Source organism: Bactrocera dorsalis, chromosome 6 (genome assembly GCF_023373825.1).
Source record: "Bactrocera dorsalis isolate Fly_Bdor chromosome 6, ASM2337382v1, whole genome shotgun sequence".
Classification (NCBI taxonomy): domain Eukaryota; kingdom Metazoa; phylum Arthropoda; class Insecta; order Diptera; family Tephritidae; genus Bactrocera; species Bactrocera dorsalis.
The window spans coordinates 3213649-3236078 of NC_064308.1; the positions used below are offsets into that span (position 1 = coordinate 3213649).

At 37.7% G+C, this 22430-nt stretch overlaps 1 protein-coding gene and 1 pseudogene across 15 annotated transcripts in view; both read left to right on the forward strand.

Annotated features, from left to right (window-relative positions):
• The window catches only part of LOC125779099 (glutamate receptor ionotropic, kainate 2), a 2985835-nt gene that overhangs the window by 1767078 nt on the left and 1196327 nt on the right, over window positions 1-22430 (forward strand). The window lies entirely within an intron of this gene.
• LOC125779818 (small nucleolar RNA U3) lies at window positions 4239-4368 on the forward strand (annotated as a pseudogene).

Below are 22430 nucleotides of genomic sequence, written 5' to 3' on the forward strand. Positions count from 1 at the left end.
CTGATAGAAGCATCTCCCTGGATGTAAATGGGAGGCATACGATCGATAGAGCGTTATAAATATTGTTTGCTTTACCAAAAATATACGCCAAGTGTTCTCTTAATTTTAATTTGGAATCGAATATTACTCCCAGATTCTTCAGCACTCCTCTATGGTGAGATCTATTTGTTCTTCCACCTTCCTGGTTCTTATGAGTAAAACTTCTCTTTTGTGCTCCGCGAGATCCAGACCCACAGAAGAGAACCATTGGCTTAGACCATTTAAGCACTAATTGCATTTATCTCTTATGTCGTCTAATTGTTTGGCCACCGCTACCACCATGAAATCGTCTGCATATGCTATTAATTTCAGGTAAGTTGGTTGCACTATTTGTGTATATTTTTGATACCGCCCACCTTTTTGTGCCTGCTGAGCGAATCACTTTCGATCATAATGTCAATTATTGATCCTTTATTTCCTCTTTGGTACGCGTTTGGAGTTTCGCTGTTCTTTATTGTTAAGGTCGTTTGGCACAGGTATTTTTGAATTAGCCGCCCGTTATAGTTTGTATATCTGCTACCCCATGCAGTTGACCAATGTTTTAGAATTAACTGTGGTATCCTCATTTACTTAGATACTTCATAATCTCGAGATACTTAGGGCGAATTGTGCCTAATACTGAATACTTTCCTTTGCAGAACATGCAGCTCGAACCGTTTGTGAATGACTTTGCTAAATGTCCTGCGGTTCCACAACGTGTGCATTGAGAAAGTCTGCCTGTCGAACTACATCATTTACGCGCCATGTCTCCCAGTTGGCAACACTTATATCATCGTGGAATAGTCAAGTATTCTCGAAGATGACAGATCGGTCACTTGAGCCATCTTGAGCATGCATGTAATCAAGTGTTGTATGTATGCCGCTGTGTTTTTCGCAGACTTTTGTCATTTAATATCTCCAGATTTTAGACCTCTCCCTTTTTAGTGCTGCTCGAATTTCTTCGGGAGCTGGTATTTCGTCCAGGTCTTTTAACGTAATCGTAACGATATGTGTTTTAAGCTGTATCATAGCCACTTCGCGAACCACTCCCTCCAAGGCACTTCGGAAAGGTTCGGCTTTCGTGTCTGCTCGATTTTTCAATTCTAAATGCATTTGAGTGTATTCTGAATATAGGTTACGTTTGAACTCAGCTCCTTAAGTCCAGTATCACTTTTTATTTTTCGCAGGATATCTGCATTCGACGCACCATCCTTCTTTGTAATAATAATGGCATCTAGTTTTTTTCTATTTTTTTTCCATTGGTTTCTTCTTTTAACCACGTTTACCCATCTGTCATTTGCGCTTTGAATAACCGTGGTATCCTCTTGAGATATATATTTTTGCTGCTCCACTATACGATAATTGCGCTTTTTCACTTACGTTTTTTGGCTTTTTTGTTGGTGGTTAAAAGCCTGATGTCTCGCGCATTCTTTTTGGGGTATTATCGTCTCTATCAGTATGTAAGTACTTTAGATGGTTTCCCTATCATCACCCTTCTCTATGCATTTTAAAATTTTTTCAGCTTGGCGTGTAATGACACAACGTTGCTTACAAGTTCTTATTCTTTTGTCCGGTTTGCTACAGATGCTAGCCGTTTCTAAGTTTTGCAGTTCTTCAGGCTTACCCCTTATTTAGTCGGCAGTATCACATTGCCTATTTGGTCCAGCAGCGGCGGACTCCTCAGTTTTGACATTAGGCCCAATATTATATTCAGAGGCCACACCTTAGCGAAAAAATAGTTTGGGAACACAGTCGATGGGTATGTTCAGCCCTTAGCTTTACTAGGTAGCTTGAATGTAAAATTGTAAGCAATGCACAAACCAAAAGGAAAACGAAAACACGAGAAGGAGAACAGCTAATCGATCAAAATAAAAATGGCAGAACAAAAAAGTGTAATTAAGTGAAGCCTATTATAAGGGGAAAAATTATATTTATTTTTTTGCAAATTTGATATTATTCGACCGAATGGTCCACGTCCAGCACCCAGTAAAAAAAAGAAAGCTGCCGTCGCTGAGAGTGTACACAAAGGCCGTGGAGAGTCCATTTGGCGCCGTTCACAGCAACCCTGACTGACATATGGGACGACTTGGGGCATTTTACATCGAGATCTGAAATTCAAAGCGTGGAACTGAAGCCGCTCAACCTTCTCATGCGACATCGCTTCGTTATATGGGCTCTTGAACAGTTCCCAGAAGCTCCGATGTTTTCGAGCCCAAATTTGTGCAGCGATGAGGCCCTTTTCTGGTTCAATGGGGGTATGTAAAGAAGCGAAATTTCCGTATTTGGGGCGAAGAGCAACATGAACATATTCAAGAGCTGCCATTTAATTCGGAAAAAACTACAGCTTGGTGTGTTTTGTGAGCCGGTGGAATCATGACGCCGGTGAGAACAGACAGCAATGGCAATCGTTATCGCGCCCTGATAACCAACTACTTGATGCCTGAAATTAAAGCTTGTGATCTCAGTGCCTTTGGTTTCAACAAGACGGGGCCACTACCCACACATCGCATCAATCAAGGGTTTTATTGAGTGTTTAAAAATATTCATAATTTATGTAGAGCACACGCTCTTAAAAAAAATAAATTTTGATTTTATTTTGGCAATATAAATTAACGAACTTATAAATTTTAATATCAAAAATGTTATAAGTTTTAATTGTAATAAAATTAAATTCAACAAGGGAGGCAGCGAGAATCCAATGTCGAAGATGATTTGTTTTGTTGGCGATTTTCCGCACATCGAGGTCAAAATATATAATCGCAGTAGAGAAGCGTAGGTGTCGACCCGGCGCAGTGTTTAAGCGAATGTAATATTATATAATATAAGTATATGAATGTTGATGTGCGAATTGATCAAACGAGTTGTGTCTGCTATCCCGTTGTCCATCTTTTTTGTTTAGTGGGTTAGTGTACATGTATGGTGAGTTGTGTTTGTGTTGTGTAGTGTTATGGTGTCATCGGCTGTGGTATATTAGCTGTGTCTTGCCAGGGTGTGCCAGTTTTTCCCGGGTAGAGTGGGTGGATGCTTAACTCATTTAAACATCCTGGGCCCCCTAGCCGAATATTTTGCCTAGTATTACACGTATATGCTGTTTCATGTATTTCGGCGTATTGATGGTAGAGTTGCCGAGGGCGCAAATGCCTTTGGTTTTAAATATCGTGTTTGGTATATATTTACTTTTAGGTGCGTATTGCAAAGTACTATATATGGCGGGTTTATCCGACTTATTATTATAGCAAAAAGAGTGTATGCGTTGTTTGCATTTATTAATTTTATTTGTGGTTATTTACATTTTTTTTATCGGTTTGGAATGACAATTAATTATTATTTGCCTTCTCTGTATTATCGGCTTGTTATGGATAGTAACTCCACGCCTGGCTCAGAAGTGGCCAGAATGGGTACTCTTTAACCTGGGAGCTAGGACTATGAAATTATAGATCTTGCGAGATAATAGCCGTGAACGGAGAACGGTTTCGATTCGTAGAGTAGGGAATTCTTCATAATTAATTGGGTGATTTTTATAGCTGATTCCCATTACCCATCCATATGAAGAGTACTTGGATAGATGCAAAAAGAGCGACCTTTGCCTTTTGTAAGTGTAGTTGCGTCACTGTATGGCATTGGGAGTATCTCTTAACTTCCTTTCGAGATTTTATTTATTTTTGAAATTTTCTGAAAAGTGTCGATTTTTCGACTTTTTGATGCAACTGTGTTATTTTTATGTTTTAGTACGTATGCACTAATTTGGCGTTTAGTAGCCCGCCACCGCTCTAGGAATTGTTAAGAATTGTTTTTGAAGTTATACTTCTTATACGACGCCGGAAAAGGTTGCGCTAGATTCTGGTTGCGCAACCTTCCATATAAAAGTAACGCAAAGTTGCGCAACCTCGCTCCATCCATATGAATGTAACGCAACCTTGTCTGCGAAGATGTGCGAGCAGCAAGCGAAGCGGTGACAATCGGCGATCGTTTGTTCGTTTCTTTCGGCACAGCTCGGCCGACACAACAACACAACACAATGTTGCCATGCTTATGCTGTTGTTGTTTTTGTAGAACAATGTTTCAATTTTTGGTTGGTGACATATTCACATGTGTGCGCATATGTATGTTTGTATGCTTGTACATTATTGAAGTTATAGTTCTTTTTTTTTCGTTTGCCTTTCAGCGAATTCTCAACTATTTTGTGTGACTTTTAATTGAAATACTCAACGTTGGCCTTTCAGAATCACACAGAATAATTTCTGTGGTTTTTGAAATTGACCCACGAGGACGAGGTATATCGTTTTATCTGGGAGCGTGAGATTTAAGAAAATCGCTCGCTTACAAGGGATAAAACGACTTCTGAGTGGCGATTTTAATGAATAAATTCACAGAATCATTTCTGTGCTTTTGGAAATCAATACTAATAAATATTTTTTTCTTACTAATAGAAAATAAATTTATCACAGCAATATACATAAACATATACATAATATTGCTGTGATAAATTTAATTTCTATTAGTAAGCAAAAAATTAATAATAAATTTAGTAAGACTATACTTCTCAGGGCATCACAGCAATGTTATGTATATGTATATACATATTATGCATATGTATTACTGTGATAAATTTATTGCGAAAGCAAATGTTCTACAAAGTATGTATATTTCTATACTTAAACAAAATTATTAGAACCATCGTATGTTTCTTGCATTCATAACCAAATCATACTTAAGTCAGCGCAACCTAATTGTCAATGGTGGTGTTGGTGGTAAGCGCTTGGAAGGTCAAGATGCTAACACAGGTCCCAGGTTCGAATCCCGACAGAATAAATTTTTAATTTTTTGCTTTTAACATCGTATACTATACAAATTAATATTTTTCTTACTAATAGAAATTAAATTTATCACAGCAATATTATGTATATGTATATACATATTATGTATATTGCTGTGATAAATTTATTGCGAAAGCAAATGTTCTACAAAGTATGTATATTTCTATACTTAAACAAAATTATTAGAACCATCGTATGTTTCTTGCATTCATAACCACATCATACTTAAGTCAGCGCAACCTAATTCTCAATGGTGGTATAGGTGGTAAGCGCTTGGACGGTCAAGATGCTAACACAGGTCCCAGGTTCGAATCCCGACAGAATAAATTTTTAATTTTTTGCTTTTAACATCGTATACTATAAAAATAAATATTTTTCTTTATTTTAATTTCTATTAGTAAGAAAAATATTTATTTGTATAGTATACGATGTTAAAAGGCATACATCTTCTATCCTATCTTGTGTATCTGCACATGCTCATATGAGTGTATGTATACGCATGTGCGCCCATTGACTTGCATGTTCATACATTCATATATACTTATATGTACATATATTTGCATACATTGCCGAACAAATAAATCACAAGCATACAAACATATGTACATATGCGTACACATATGAATATGTCACCAACAAAAAATTGATCTTCACAAGTCAATCCGGCAGCCAAATTGGCGAAGAACAAAAGAGAGATGATTACGCTGCATATTCTCTTCCGCAACGAAGAGACGGAACTACTTTCTGAGTCAAAATTCATTCATTTAGACTTTGCTTTATTCTTCATTTTATGTGCATAATAAATTTATAAAATGTGAATTTAAGTTTTCTAGTTTTCTTTCATACAAAATGATATGCATTTCTGAATATCACTAAGAAGTATAACTTCATCCGCGCGTAGGGACTCCACGCACCTTTTTTTTTTTCATTATTGGACTCTGTTTTTTTAAACCAATTTGTGAAGTATTAGAAAATTTTGGCTCTAGCCAATTATTTGATCGAGTATTTGTTGCTTTAGAGAAGTCTAGGGCAGTGGTTCCCAAACTTATTTTGTCTACCGCCCACTTTGAGAATAAATATTTTTTTAGCGCCCTCATTTTTTCACCTACTTAAAAACCACTATAACTTCACATTAATTATTGTGACCTATATATGTATATTAACGGAGAATTCTAAACGGAACTTTTACTAAAACGAGCAACTTGAAACCTGAGCACAGCAGGGTTCCACCTGCCCATAAGAATGATTATTGAAACAGAACTTTATAGTATTTAAACAGAGAATCTTTTATTAAAAATAAAACTAAAATAATCGATCCATATATAAAAACTAATGTGACGCATGAATCTGATGCTGTTTAATAAGTTTGTTAATATCAAGTTCCAATTTACTCAAGAACAGTCGCAAGTCGCCACGTTCGGTAACAAGCAAACGATTTCTATTTTTAGTAAGCAGTGTTGTCACAGCACTAAGTCCACGTTCACACAAATATGACGATGGGAATGCTATCAAGAATCGTTGAACGATTGATCACAATCCAGGGTACAATTGCGAGATCGGTTTTTGTAGCCAAAATTTTTGGTAACCATTTTTGAACTTGATTTTTATTTCCTCGTTTGTTGTCAATTCTATAAGTTCTTCTTCCAGCTGAGGTGACATTGCTGTGTTGACATTTGAAAACGGATCCAACACTCAGTCTGGTATTTCCAAGTTCAAAATGTCCTGGTATAGTTCGGTGAAGTCAATGTGTAGGCAAAGAATTCGTCGTTACTGCATGATACTGATAAATTCGGAAAATTGTGAAACTCACGTCTGCCCAGATTCTTTTTGTGTGGAAGCAGTTTGGCTGCGAAAGCAGCAACGACGTTTTTTGTTTTAATTAAATTTGGTTTATCGCCTTGCAGTTGGAGATTCATGTCGTTGAACAATTTATACAGGTCTGTCATGTAAGCTATATAATTCTTTGATGTTATGAGCTTGTCTTGAAATTCTGTATCTTTAGTTTCCAAGAACTCTATAACAGAGTCAAACAGGTTGTAGAATCGAGTCAGACAATTGCCTCTTGATAGCCAACGAACTTCAGTGTGAAACAACAAACGATTGAAATCCTCGTCATTAGTAACAGAAAGCTGATGAAATAATCTATCATTCAAAGAGCTGTTGTGGATTTTATTGACTGCTTTGATGACATATTGCAGTGATTGAAATAGTTTTTCACTTAAGTTTCTAGCAACTAAATGTTGTCTATGAATAACGCAATGTACACCAAGGACATCTGGAATTTTATTTTTTAAGTGCGCTATTAAGCCTTTCTGACACCCTATCATAGCCGGAGCGCCATCCGTAGCAATTGAAATAATATTTTTCAAAGGAATCTCTTTTTCATCGCAAAACTTTTCCAATATATTGAACATGGTTTCGCCTTTTGTATCGGTCTCTAAATTTCTAGAAAATAATAGTTCTTCACATATTTTCTCATCTTTAATAAACCTCACGTAAGACAACAACAATGCTCCATTAGTTGGTAAAGTGGACTCATCGACTAAAAGGAATTTTTCGGATAATATCTGCGGCCGGGTTATGAAGCACGGTAGTTATTACTTCAATTATTGCTGGCAATATTAACTCTTCTCCGATGTTATGTGGTTTGCCTTTTTGAGCAATTAGCAGAGATATTGTACGAAGCTTGAAGTCCGTCGTCATCTTGCTTAGCAGCCGCCAAAAATAGTTTTGCTACACTTGGCTAAGTATTATGCTTCTTCTCTAGGTCTTGAAAATATCCTACATTCTTGTCTCTCTTATCTGGATGCATTTTATTCAAATGATTTTGCAGTCTTGAAGGCTTCATTGCTTCATTCGAAAATGTTTTTAGACATAGAAGACACAAAGGCGAGGATGGGTTTGTGGGATTTTCAATGAATCCGAATTTATATAGTTACATATATGAACTACACGGAGAGAAATATAGAACCGAGTTTGAGCAATCTTTTAATTCATATTAGTTGATGTTCACAAGTTGTTGTTGTGAGTCGAGAGCTCATGTAGTCGTTGTCTAGAGGCCTCCTAGCTAAATAAAATTACAAATAACCCCCCAAGCCTCTACACAACGCTCCCATTTTCTTTCTGGGTCTCTTACCGCCCCCCTTGACACCTGCAGCGCCCACAAGGGGGCGTTATCGCCCACTTTGGGAAACACTGATCTAGGGTTTTGTTTGTTATAGGGGGAAATTTCCTTAACTTTTGAAATTTCCTTAATTGTGAATTAAGGTATTGATTTGATTGTTTCTCAACTTGAGAGGTCATGGTGGTAATTGATTCCGTAACTAGTCCACTTTGTGTTTCGCTGTGCAGCGTTTGAGCTTTCTGTGCCTTTGAGCAATATGGCAAATCTTGGCAATTTTTAGAATTGTGGATTTCGGGATTTGCTTTTACAATTAAACCCGTGGTTCTTTTTGTGTAAGTGCAGAAAACACTCTTCAAAATGCTTCTTTACTGTGAGAGTTCACGTTTGATTCTGATCTTCTTTATTAAAATTTCTTTCCTCGATACATTTCTTAATTCTAATCTCTTAACTATAATATGTACATATGTAGGTATGTGTATGTGTTTGAGCTTAGTGTACATATATATATGTAAATAAGTATTCTATTTTTATTGTATACTTCAGATACCAACGCATTGATATTTTAAAACTGTTTAGAAGCACTGTGTGACTTAATGCATCTAACGCACTTATACACATACGAGTACGTACAGTGTACGTCGTACACCCCATAGATACTCTGTTATCAGTTGCTGCTTGTCTGTTTGTATATTTGGATTAGTTTTATGTATGTACTAGTTTATGAGATTTATTTAATAGGCAATGATTTTCACATTTTTATGAGCAAGTTTCATATTATAATTTTATTGCTTACTATTTCATTTGACATTTAGTGGACTGTAATTTGTTTTTATTTCATTTATTGTTTACATGTGAATATTTATGTATTAATGTACTTGTGTCACACATATAATTTTCTATATATTATACAATTCTATCTTAAGGGGGTATTCTAGTCTAGAAATTTGAAAAAATCGAATTTTTTATTCATATTTCGATAGTTTGATATTAAAAAATATCTCCATAAAAGAATTTTTCAAAACTCAAATTATTTTCAAAGTTATAGCCATTTTAGTTAGCGAATATCGTATACTATTTTCAACACTTCTGACATGATCTCTCAAGTTCTAATAAACCGATTAACTTGAAATTTGGTGTGGACCTTCTTTATATATCTCTCTATGGTCGGAACTAGGATTATTAAAAAAATTTTGATTTTTACTATTTTTAAAAAATTTTGATCTTTGCCAAAAAACGGGCAAAAAATTCAAACAGTTGCCATTTACTGAAATTTTTTTTATTATTTATCCTAGTTCATACGATAGCGGCATTCGTACTGATTAAAGAATTTTTTTTCTTCGGATCCTCCAAAGTGTTGGAATCGTGTCAGGAAGGGCGCACCCTTATTTTCAACCCCTGCCACGCCACCATGCCGCAATTAATCAAATTATCACAAACATTTTTTTTTTTATTTTATTTTATTTTTTTGTATTCTTAAGATATTGATATCATCGGCCTCAACACCCGCGCCGTTAGTTCTGCTTTCTCCAGACTGGACAAGGAAGCAAAAGAAATGGGTCTGGCAGTGAACGAGGGCAAGACGAAATATCTCCTGTCATCAAACAAACAGTCGTCGCACTCGCGACTTGGCACTCACGTCACTGCTGACAGTCATAACTTTGAAGTTGTAGATAATTTCGTCTATCTTGGAACCAGCGTAAACACCACCAACAATGTCAGCCTAGAAATCCAACGCAGGATAACTCTTGCCAACAGGTGCTACTTCAAACTAAGTAGGCAATTCAGAAGCAAAGTCCTCTCTCGACAAACAAAAACCAAACTCTATAAGTCACTCATAATTCCCGCCCTGCTAATTGGTGCAGAGGCTTGGACGATGTCAATAATCGATGAGTCGACGTTGCGAGTTTTCGAGAGAAAAGTACTGCGAAAGATTTATGGTCCTTTGGCCACGGCGAATATCGCATTTGATGGAACGATGAGCTGTACGAGATATACGACGACATTCACATACTCGTAGTTCAGCGAATTAAAAGACGACGGCTACGCTGGCTAGGTCATGTTGTCCGGATGGGCGAAGACACTCCAGCTCTGAAAGTATTCGACGCAGTACCCGCCGGGTGAAGCAGAGGAAGAGGAAGACCTCCACTCCGTTGGAAGGACCTGGCTTCGCTTGGAATATCCAATTGGCGCCATGTTGCGAAAAGAAGGAACGACTGGCGCGCGGTTGTTAACTCGGCTATAATCGCGTAAGCTGTGTCTTCGCCAATTAAGAAGAAGAAGATTATATTGTTATCACGATAAATGATATCCTTGAGCGAGCGTTAATTTCTTCGCTGTGGAGTATCAATGCTAAATTTTGTGTGGATTCTTGTGTTGTACCTGTATACATATTATTTTATGTTATAGCTTGAGGTAATATTTATTTTTTTTATACTGATTTTTATGGTGAAGTATGGTATGTTTTACTATGGTATGTTTTATTACATTGTAACTATAAAATGTCTTACTAACGCGGGAAAAATTACTGCTTCTTTTCTCCTGTTTCGTATGTGTTGAGCGAAGTTGAGGCGGTTGATACTCCTCTGCACTGCACCTTCATTAGGTTATGTAATTTGTGGGAGTAATGCAAAGGAATATTTGTTGTATTAAACATCTCGTCCACCTTGGAGAAACTGTGAAATAATTGTGTATTAGTAGAGTAACATATATTAATTGAACGTTTTGAAATGAGTTAGGGTACTTAGTAATTAGTAAAATTAGATGGTTGTAAAGTACCAGTCAGGCTTCAGTCTGGAATTGAGAGTCAGCGAGGACTAAGTGTTCAAAAGGCGTTTGGGCATCGTCACTTAAGACTCTCTGTATTCCAAACAAAACTTATTTTCATTATTTTAGCTAATTTTTATGCTACACATACGATAAGTTTTGAGATACGTGATTAGCAATTTCAATTTTTTTTAGGAGTTCGACCGTTATATTGGTAAGTTCAAGGTTAAGGTTTAAAATTGCTCGAACTTAATGTCCTATTGCATCGCTTTTCAAACGGATCATCATTGTGGGTATGAGGGTCTGCTTAGCCAGCAAGGATGGTATGAGGGCCTTTATCTCAAGTAGTTGAGATTTTGATTTCTCATCACCATCACTTACATTGTTGGCTGGGTAAAGCCTCGGATGTCCATGTAGGGATGAACGATGTTTCCCATGACAAATGGAACATCGATTTCAACATGTGTATCCTACTGTCTTGTGCGACCTTAGTTGCTTGTGAACAGCCGAAGCGGACGGACGTGTGCGTGGACGATTCAGTTGACGGTGCGTTGTTTGTTGACAGTGTGCGATCAATAGACGCAAATATAGTGCGGGACAACGTACCTTGAGTAGTTCCCAAGAAAAAGTGGATTAGTGTGGGATTTTCACAGATTATGTGCGACAAACAATAGACGCAAATTTAGTGTGGGTTTTCACAAATTTTGTACGAACAAAAGCGAGTGCAGTGTGGGATTTTCCCAAATATTTCCCGAAAAGTAGACGCAAAAACAGTATGGGATTTTCCCAAATATTGTTCGAAAAATAGACACAAGTACAGTGTGGAATTTTCCCAAAAAGTGTGCGCGGGACGTGATTGCCTGTGGGAATTTTAAAATAAAATACCAAGTGCGTATTGGGTATTTCCCAAAAGTAAGCAGATAGAAAACTTTTCGTTGTGCAGGTACACGAACTGTGTTTTGGTACTGAGCGTGCCAGAGATGTCTGCAGCACGTAAAAGAGGAGCAGAGTTTCTCGGGAGGAGCGATGGTTCACGGTTCATGGTGGTCGCTGTGGAGTCATCCGATGATGATAGAGCGAGCCAGCCCCGAAAGCTCCTACCGCGTAGGAAGGCGCGCTTGGGCAAATCCGAAAAAGTAAGGGAGACAACGGACAGCGGAAGGAAGGAGAAAAATAAAGGAGGTAAAGGACGGAAAAGAGGATCAGACCAGAAATATGGAGGCTCCTGTGACTACGGCGCCTGCCCCACCGGCACCAGTGCTGGAGGCAGTAGCGCCAAAGGTGTCTAAACCAGTGGAGACCTGGTCTGTTGTGGTCAGAAGCAAGGCTACTGCCACCTCATCCAAAGATGTGGTCAAGAAAGTTGTGAAGGAAGTTTGGCGTGCCTGTGCACGCACTGAAGCCAATTAAAGGGGGCGGTGTGGTCATCCGGACCACCTCCATCAAGGAAAGGGACAAGGTGGTCAAAAACACCAAGTTTGCGAAGGTCGGTCGCAATTGCCACTTTAATGGTAAGCCGGCGCCACATCTTATGATGTCCGCTGTCTGCCCAGTATATTGCGGCATCGCAGAGCGCGCGATTGCCAAGCATTGATGAGCGCACTGGAAAATTCAGTTTGGTAACTTAAGTAAGGGGCGTTGTGAGGTCTGACCGGAGACTTAATTCAGGTACCACGCGAAGCAGGAGCCCTTGGAGTTCGCTCCAACCTGTTCATGCTGCATGGCCCCTCGGGGAGTATCGTGGTTGTTGTGGTTTATACCCAAATGCGAAAAGAGTGTTTTGATCACTCAATGTGGAGTTGTATTGCAACCGAATGCCGGACCCAAAGTACGGCAGAGGTTTTAGATGAGCTTCGAACCCTACCAAAGTGGATAGTGTGTCCATTCCACACTGCCAATTGGTTCTGAAAATACTTGGTATTTTCAGGGCGCTGATCAGCGTATTGATTTGATCCATTGTACTTTTGAGTACCATGGGATAAGGCTGTCGTGGATGGTTGCTGTGTATTGGAACCTGTGAGGGATTATTAAGGTACCTTACTCTTTCTTTCATCTCTTACAAAAGTGCTGGCAAAGTATTTTTAATTTCTGCCATCTGTTCGCGTCCTCTATATTAGGTTCGGCAGTAACTAGTACGGTACGTAAAAGGAAGTGTCCTGGAGTTCAAGGTTTCAAGTTTGTTGAGTTCTCGCTTATAGGGCTTATTGGCCGAGAGTTTAAACAACTTTCGATACGGGTTAATGAGGTGGCAAATTCTTCAATGGTGAATTTCTGTAGATTTGCGATCTTTTTTAAATATACTATTGGACTTTTTACGCCTTCTTCCTATAATCCACACATATCCTGGTGGGTTAGTGCCATGAGATATTTTGATGATTATGGAGAGATGTAGCTTGAGCTCGAAGTGTCTGTACGAATTCTCTCTGATCTTTATTTAGTAACTGTGAAGCACTTATAAAGTTTGTTCCGTTGTCTGAATAAAGATTGACGGGACATCCACGCCTTGAGAAGAAATGGGTGAATGCTGCTAGAAAAGCTTGCATAGTGAGATCGCTAACGGGTTCGAGATGTATTGCCTTAGTTGAAAATAATACAAATGCACTTATATGTCCTTCGATGATTATACATACATGCTCTCCCAGTGTAGTTTTTGATGTCATAGGGTCCAGCAAAGGCTATACCAGTGGCAGCAAATGTCCTGGTTAGGATAGTTCTTTGCTTTGGATATCCAGAATTATATTTGTAAGAGAACTAAACTGCCGTGTAATGTTGTTAAATGGGTGAATTGTTGGTAAATTTGATATACGATTACTATAAGGTAGTAAGATAGGGTGACGCGCATTATATGATAGTACTGCGGGATTGGTTAATCTTCCGTCACTTCGTATAATTCCTTTAAGTTTATTTAACGGATTTAAAGTCAATAATGAACTTTAAATAACTAACTTCATTCGTGTTGTTTGTTGTTGTAACCATTGGTGTCCGTGCCACCATAGTTCTTTGGAGGTACATCCTCGGCTACCAAGTCTGAGGAATTGTCTTGACTTTCCCACTTTATCGGTGATTGCAGTGATTCATTGAGAAACGAAAGTAGTCCATGAACATGGTGGTTTGTTAAACAAAGCGATAATTGTGGTGGTCAGTCCAAAAGAAACTTCTATATTGAGTAAGGTGTAGTTGAGGTAGAGTAGAGTCAACAATGTTAGCTAGGAGGACCGTCCGCAGAGTTCCAATGTGGGTAGGGCTACGGTTTTAATGGGAGCAACTCTAGTTTTTGTCACTAAGAAAGTTGTCCATATTTTATATCTAACTAAGACTTAAAATAGAATGTTGCGGCAAATGCTTTTTCTGAAGCACCAGAGAAGCAGGGGAATTCCATAATGGGTTGGGGGGAAAAATGGGTCCATATGGGTATTTCACTCCTTGACGATACTGTTCCATCTGTGAAGGCTCAGTGGCTTTAGGCTTTCATTCCCGTCAGATTTATCTAGCCATATTTGTTGCATTATTATTTCGTCATGATTAATGAAACTTCACATTTGGTGTGGGCGGGTTTTTTCTCCATTGGATTGACGAGGAAGAAAAATTAATCCTTTATTGAATTCTATGAAATGCCCAGGAGTTTCGTGTTTTCGGGTTCAGGAAGGTTGAGTGATTCGGTGTCTTAGAGATGATCCTCTAGAAGGCCTTTCAGAATGTGTGGGTGATTGGAGGCCCATTTTCGCAGTGCGTATCCTGGGAACTTCAGAGCAGAAATAGTTCATAGCGTGCTGAATTTTCCGTGATTAGGTCATGGGATCTAGCTAAGTCATATATTTTCTGGCGAAGTATTTTGGCTGCTAGTGGGTGAGTTTCTTGTACACATGTAATTTCGTGGTTTTACGGTCGGGTCAAAAGACTACATGGTGCCGTAAATGGTATTAGATCGCTCTAACAGAATGATCATATTCTAAGTTCTTCATTTGTCCGAGTTCCAAATATTCCATAATTGCTTTGTCATATTCTATCTTTACCTCGGATCCTTTGAGTAAGGCTCGCTTATACTAATAGTGAACCTAGTATGTTACTTTTTACTCCTTCTTCTTCTTTACTGGCGTAGACACCGCTTACGCGATTATAGCCGAGTCAACAACAGCGCGCCAATCGTTTCTTCTCTTCGCTACGTGACGCCAATTGGATATTCCAAGCGAGGCCAGGTCCTTCTCCACTTGGTCCTTCCACCGGAGTGGAGGTCTTCCTCTTCCTCTGCTTCCCGCGGCGGGTACTGCGTCGAATACTTTCAGAGCTGGAGTGTTTTTATCCATCCGGACAACATGACCTAGCCAGCGTAGCCGTCGTCTTTTAATTCGCTGAACTATGTCGATGTCGTCGTATATCTCGTACAGCTCATCGTTCCATCGGATGCGGTCTTCGCCGTGGCCAACGCGCAAAGGACCATAAATCTTCCACAGAACTTTTCTCTCGAAAACTCGCAACGTCGACTCATCGGTTGTTGTCATCGTCCAAGCCTCTGCACCATATAGCAGGACGGGAATTATGAGCGACTTATAGAGTTTGGTTTTTGTTCGTCGAGAGAGGACTTTACTTTTCAATTGCCTACTCAGTCCGAAGTAGCACCTGTTGGCAAGAGTAATCCTGCGTTGGATTTCTAGGCTGACATTGTTGGTGGTGTTAATGCTGGTTCCTAAATAGACGAAATTATCTACAACTTCAAAGTTATGACTGTCAACAGTGACGTGAGTGCCAAGTCGCGAGTGCGACGACTGTTTGTTTGATGACAGGAGATATTTCGTCTTGCCCTCGTTCACTGCCAGACCCATTTGCGTTGCTTCCTTGTTCAGTCTGGTGAAAGCAGAACTAACTAACTTTTTACTCCACCGAGTATAATACTTGGGTTGATATCACTACCGATGAGTATAAAAACGGGTCTGGATTTGTAGAGTTGGGTCTCTGCTAAAGTGAATCCAAGGTTTTTAAAACCTTGCTTTGGATCTATCGCGTATGAGGGTTATCAGTTAGGTTATTCAGTACAAATGCTTGTGCTGATAGCATATATGTAATTCGTGTTTAAGGGTGAGCAAAGTATGATTTCACAAACACTCGTTGGTGTTGCAGAAACTGTACTATTCAATCTAGTCATTTGGGCTAATACAGAGTGGGTGGGTATATCCAAACTTTTTTGAAGTCTTCGAGATATAAGTGTGGCTTCCGATCCCGATTCAATAAGGGCTCTCGCGGAATATCGTTGGCCATTACGTTCTACCTAAACCATTGGGTTGGGTGGGTTTTGAGGTTTGCCGATTTGTATTTGTGCTTTGGGTGGCTAATGCGATACTTGAAGCGTTATCAGGGTTCGAACCAGTAACTTTTGTATTCCGGTGTGGATTCAGGTCGAAAGCTGGATTCTCTGTGTATCAGACATTTTGTGACATTTACGAAACGATAATTTGCATACAAATATTATAGCAATGCGATATGGCCAAACAGTTATAGAAATAACCATATTTTTTATGGTGGAGATACGTGTCTCTCATATATATCATCCATATGACGGTATCATCGGAACTCATTTCCTTCAAGTTGAAGTTATTATTTTTTAGGGTTCTTGAGGGTCCAACAGTTGGCCTTTCAGGTACGTTTGCATAAAAACTGTTATAATTTTTTCCGTCTGCTCTTTTAACTGTAGCGGTGTGGAATGGGGGTAATCTTGCTATTGATTTCGAGGGGTTTGAATTTGTGGGTTAAAAAACTGTAAAAATTTTACCACGTCGGTAAGTTCGAGTTATTTGATAGGGAATGTTCAAAGGATTCTAAAGTGCTTAGGTAGTTTTGAACTACAAAGATATATCAATATCAGGTCTCAGCTGTCAATTTCAAGGTTGGTTAAATTAGTTAAAACGTTATCAACCGTTACAACCTGCTTCTTGAGTCACTCGGGGTAGGTTAAAAATGATCTTATTTTCATATTGGTTCACTAAATGAACACAATCAAATCATAATTTGTTAGGGACACGTTTTGAATTACCTCTCTTACTTCTCCTAGGGTCTTCTGAGTAAGGTAAATGGATCTTTTGCTGTTAACGTATCCCCAAAATCGGTATGAGTGCTTTGCTTTTTCATAAAGCGTTGTTGTCATTTTGAAATCTTCCATTTCCATAGTTGAATAAAAGTTTTTTTTCAACATTTCTTTATTTATTGGATCTGCTTTTCTTAAAGCCTAACAATAAGTAATAAAATCTTAAATCTATTTAAAGACTAGAAAAGCTCAAGGACATTATTGAGCTATTTTAGCGTACGTTGCTCTTCAGTACTCAGTCATATCTCTTCTTTTCAGGCGTGTTTGATCGCCGGAATGTACCAAAGCATTAGCAACAGGTTTGGACAATCTTGGAGTTTACATAAATATTTCATTCTGCTGTCCTCTACTTCTTTCTTTACCATAGGAATACCGAGATCTTTATTGATATTTCCATTACGCATGTACTGTAATTGTTTTAAGCATTTTCGATTGGAACTTTTATATCAATATTAGTTGCACAGGTCGTACGTACCTCACAGTTGAATGCAATACATCCATATCGGTTTTATGGTCGCAATGTATAAAAGCACTTTGTTGTCTAGGCTAAGTTCAGGGTGTTTATTTAAAAGCCAATTTAAATTTGCAGCTGGTATCTTCAAACAAGTTATTAGTGGACACATGTTTTCTCCATGTGACCAGAATGGTCTAGGTGAATACCAAGATATGTTACTTCGTCCACTTAGGGTACTAAATAATGTTTATTTTTACTGCCGAACATCTTTTGGTCTTAGCGAAAATATAATATGCTTACACTTTTGTTCATTACGAAGGCGGCCGTCGCCCCGGGCGCAACGTCTTGGGGGCGACAAAACGATCTTCGATGTTTTTTAATATTCAGAAAAATACTTCAACAATATTTTTACAAAATTTATTACAAAAGATAAAGAGTTGTACATTCACAATGTAATAATCTGAATAACAAGGAAAATTATTAATTTTTACTCGAATACTCTTCAGTTTTTGAATTTGTCTTATATCTTTTGGCTTAAATCTTTCTTAAAAATAATGATAGAACTTAAAGATGCACTTTTCTAGCTTTGATCCAACAGTATCTTTATTTTTACTCTGTGGTCGCGACGTGTCACTCTCACAGTTATCCTATGCTTTGAATGTAACAAATACTTTTATTTCTCCAAATTTTCAAAAATGGTATTTAAAAACTCCAATTCGGGCAAAAATTCCTGCAAATTGTATCAACAGTGTACAAGATATAGGGCGAAAATGGGTTTTTTCTATGGTCTTGTAAATTTACTATCAATTTCTTCAAAACCCGTATTGTGAGAATTTTGGAACTTCAGAATTTGCGTGGCATCTAGTTCCCAAATTTTATATACTTAATATCGAAGATAAATGCACTTTTGTTCGAACCACCTCATGAAACTTGTAGGTAGGTAGATAAAGGGGGACAGAACATCTTTGGCCCCGGGCGCCCGAATTTGTAGCTACGCCACTGTATTTACTTGCTCTTTTGTGCGCTATACGAGTATATTATATTGGGTTGTCAAAAAAGTCTTGCGGTATTTTCGCTATTTGGCGCTGAAAGCGCGTAGTTTTAGTTTCATTCGTCGAATCGGGTCATGCTATACCTTTTTGGAAAGCTCATTTCACGCGCTAACACGTGTTTGATTGATTGTCGTTTTTTTAAGTCGTTCGTGAGTTATAGCGTCGCAAACATGGAACAAAATAAAGAGAAAATATGGCATATTTTACAGTACTACTACGATAAAGGCAAAAATGCATCTCAAGCCGCCAATAAAATTTGTGCAGTTTATGGACCCGATACAGTTTCCATTTCCACCGCACAACGATGGTTTCAACGTTTTCGTTCTGATGTAGAGGTGGTCGAAGATGCGCCACACTCCGGAAGGCCTGTCGTTGAAAATTGCGATAAAATCGCTGAATTGGTCGAAAGAGACCGGCATGGTAGTCATCAAACCGTTATAAACCATTTGAAGAAGCTTGGAGTCACTAAAAAGCTCGATGTATGGGTGCCCACGAATTAATTCAATAAAAATACCGCAAGACTTTTTTGACAACCCAATATATTATTTGATAGTAAAACTTTTTAAACAATTTTTGAAAGTCGAGGTAGAAGACTGATTGGTGTGTATGAATATTAAAATATGCGATTTTTTTCATGGAGAGTATTCAAAACTAAGAAATGCATTGAAGAGCAAAGAGAGCACCTCTACAACAGTATTTGGTAACTCAATTAGTACTTTTAGGGTAATATTATCCTGTCTTGGCGACTTTTTTGGATTAAGTTCTTTTATGATTATAATAATTTCAGAAGGTGAAATCTTTAAAGACTCGAGCGACTCGTTAGCTATACTGGGTAAGATTGACAGCTTAAAGTTGTTCTTTGGCTAATTAGGTTAAAGTACTTTGTAGGCGATTTGCAAAACAATTATTCTTCTTTATTTCGAGCCCAATTTCTACCAAAATCACATATTGGCATATTGAAGTTTACTGGTGACTTCATGAACTTTTGAGCTTTCCAAAGAAAATTCTGTTTGCTTGAATTTGGGACAAGCTTGCGATTAGCGCTTTTTTTGAATTTACGTACAGCTGATTTTAATTGAAGCTGAGTGGAAGATGAACGATTTATCTGCCATTCTCTTCTTGCACGCCTTTTTTCATTAACAAGCTTTTCTATTTCTCTATTACTGATTTTTCTGGGACCAAGCGGCTTTTTGTTGTGTTTGGTGTTGCTAAGACAGCTGCGATAGTTATTGTATCATTAAGTTCTCTTTTTTTTTTCGTCAATATCTCTTCCTGTATTTATTTTGTACGCAATATTAAGGGGGTATTCTAGTCTAGAAGCATGAATTTCAGGTAATTTTAAAAGTGTCGTAAAAAAAGGCAATTAATATTTTTACTATCTATTTTTTTTTATTAGTTATTTGTTAATTTTAGAAGAGTAGAGAAAAAAATTAAAAACTAAAAAAAGTGAAAAATTTCAAAAATTATGAGCTGACGAAGTGGGGGGTCTCTAAAAATTTCCACGTGACCATGCCCATGATTTCAACCCTCCTAGTTATCTTAAACCAAAAAAAAAAAGATTATTAATCTAGAATAATGTCGCAATGGTCGGAACTACGGAAAAGTGGGAAAAAAAATTTTCACAAGATGGCGACTACCTAAAAAAAAAAGTGTTTTTGGATCACTTTTTCTGACTCTTTCGAATTTTTTAAAAATAATAAAAATAAAAATTTGGGGATGGGGCTAGTTCCAACCATAGACAAGCCTACAAAGAAGACTCAATAAAATTTTCAAGTAAATCGCTCCAGTAGAACCTGAGAAATCGTGAGACTCGTTCCAAAAAAGTCAGTTTTGAGAAAAACGCGTTTAAAGTTTCGCGTTCCGGTCGAACCAGTTTGGATGCCGGGTCAGAAAAATGACTATATCACCGTAAATAATTTGAATTTTGAAAAATCCTCTTGTACACATATTCTTGAATAGATAAACTTTGAAAATATAAAAAAAATTTCGATTTTTTTTTAATTTCTAGACTAGCATACCCCCTTAATGTGGCTATTCACTTATTTTTTATATTTTAGCCAGTTCGTTTTACAGACTGTTAGGCCCACTTTTGGGCTAACGAATATGGGTTGTTCACATGACTTTATTAGTACAGTAGAGTGGCCAGAAGATAGTTTAGTACGTGTATCAACTGTTATGTGCGATTTATCTATATATATTTTGGATTACAGCAAAATCAATTAAATCTAGCATTATTTTACGTTCACTAGGCCGATATGCCGGCTTACCAGGAAAAATTATGCCAAAGTAATTGTGCCTATTTATAACAGCGTGAGCCTCAATAAATATATTTTGCATTTTAATCTACTACAAATCTATGACCTAGCGCTGTAAAGAACTTTTTAAAATGAATGCCTATAATTTTAAACTGAGGTAGTATATAGCCATCAGGTTTAAGTCTCCGCAGCGATTTTTATAGTCTTGCAACCAATTGCTACAGAGTATTATAGTTTTGTTCACCTAACGGTTGTACGTAACACCTAAAACTAATCGATACAGACATAAGGTTATATATATATATTAGGATGACGAGAAAAGTTGATATCCGGTTGACTGTCTGTCTGTCCGTACAAGCTGTAACTTGAGTAAAAATTAGGATATTTTTCAGGTTCCCTAGTATTAAAAGGTAAGATTTCGTAGATGGGCGTAATCGATGTGCCATGCCCACAAATCGCTATCCACCGAAAACACATAAAGTGTTACAACTAAGGACTAAATTAAAATATAAATTTGTAATTTGGCACAGGGAATTGCAGTAGTAAAAGGCACCTACGGATAAAAAAATTTGTAAAAGTAGGCGTGGCCCCGATCCCTAAAACGTATAATGCGCGTATCTCCTAAACCACTTGTGAAAATGGATGAAATCGGATGAAAACCTCGCTCTCTCCCCATATAACAGTATTGTTTAAAACTACTAAAAGCGCGAAAAATCAATAAATAAATGTGCCAGAAACGTAAAATTTTTCCGCCGAGATTATGACAAGGCATTATAGAGGCCGGTGTAAAAATTGATTTCGACAAAATTTGGAAGGTGACATTCTTTTCATTTTTTTATGTGAAATGAGTGAAATCAGACAATAAACGCCTACTTCCCAAATAGCACAATTTTAAATTCCACTTGATTTGTTTAGTTTTAAGTACGCAAATCAAGAAGCAATTAATATAACGGGATTAAACTTTGTACGAATAATGCCTTTAGTGTATGCCTCCTTATGACAAAAAATTGTTCAAATCCAACCAAAACTGTTCAAGCCCAAAGGTACCGAATTTGTGGACCCCTGCATTTATTGCTGACTTTGGACCGAAAATATCATTCAATGTGTGAGGTAAACAATTAAAATTCAGACAGAATCTTTTCCTAACAATAGTAATTTTGTGTATCGAAAGTGGGTAGAAAATGATCAATACTTGCCTGCTCACCATATATCTAATATAAAGATTTTCGAACTCGGCCAATATTTGAGTTATCTCAATGAAAATTTCAGAAGGTGTTTTACCCATAACAGTCCTAAAATGTATATAATTCACAGTTCGAGTACAGCTCTCAGGCGAGTAAGTTCGTTAATCAACCGTCTAAGCGTAAACTTGAAATAAGTGATAAAAGTTGAATTAAGTGATTAATACTCTCATCGCGCAATTGTGTAAAACCTAGTTTAAGCAATGAACGACCCACCCGACGAGGACGGGATTCCGCCGCTCCTCCCCCAACCATACCAAAAAAATACGGAAATAAAATCTCCTGGACCCAAATTTTTAGTGATGAAAAGAATAAATAGTGACGAAACCTTAACTAAAGTGTTTCCATTCCTTATCAAAAAAGTGATCGACGGTACATGCGGGCAAGTCGACATGTACAAAAAAATCAGAGGTGGCGATATTCTCATAAAAACAAAGAACCACACACAAGCTCAGAAACTCGAAAAACTAAAAAATTTATCCCCTTACAAACAAGTAAAAATAATAATGCACTGTAATCTAAATTTCACCAAGGGCGTTGTCTACTGAAACGACCTTCGTGGAATACCCGAAAACGAAATCTTAGATGAACTTAAAGATCAAAGCGTAAGTGAAGTGCGAAAAATTATGC